The sequence below is a fragment of the Abramis brama genome (genome assembly GCF_963993115.1).
Source record: "Abramis brama genome assembly, chromosome: 23".
Taxonomy (NCBI): domain Eukaryota; kingdom Metazoa; phylum Chordata; class Actinopteri; order Cypriniformes; family Leuciscidae; genus Abramis; species Abramis brama.
The window spans coordinates 18,237,939-18,238,696 of NC_139985.1; positions in this window are offsets into that span (position 1 = coordinate 18,237,939).

Below are 758 nucleotides of genomic sequence, written 5' to 3' on the forward strand. Positions count from 1 at the left end.
TCCTTTATTTATTTTATTTTTTTATTATTATTTTTTTTGTGTGTGATGTCTTGTTATATTTGTATTATAATGAAAATTAAATAAACATAATTATAAAAAAAATAATTAGTCGCTTTTTCTTTCGATTTCATTCATTTAGACCCAATAACATACATATAGGCTATATGATAGATTTTCATATTTGTTTGCCTCTACAGATCACCAATAACATATTGCATAATATTAGGCTATGTGATAGTTTTCACCCTTTTAATCAATGAATTTCCATCAATTTCCAAATATTTTAACATTTAGAAGTTAAAAAGGTAAAAAATATACATCTTTCGTATTACGTGTACAGTGAAAAAAGAGAGGACTGGGATATGACCCAGGGTGGATTCGAACCCGTATGCACACAAGCACAACAGCACCTCTCATTCCAGGAGAAAAGCACACCATAGCTCTGACTAAAGTCGTCATTAAGACAAAACAGTCAGCTGCAGCAACAGTTTGACAGAAGCCTACAGTGTATAATAAAATGTGTTCAACAAAATTCCAATCACAATTCAGTATGCAAATAAATGACAGATAGAAGACGAATCACAATTTAGTGTAAATAATTCCACAATTAAGCTCTAACTTGCTGGCTCAAATGTGAATCTTTTGTGATTTGTTTGGGTCAGTTCTTTAATAAATGGGCTAGATAGAAGAATGTTAACAGCTTTCCAGGTTTGATATTTTTAATGTAACATTTAAGTAAACTTTTTCAAAATAACCAC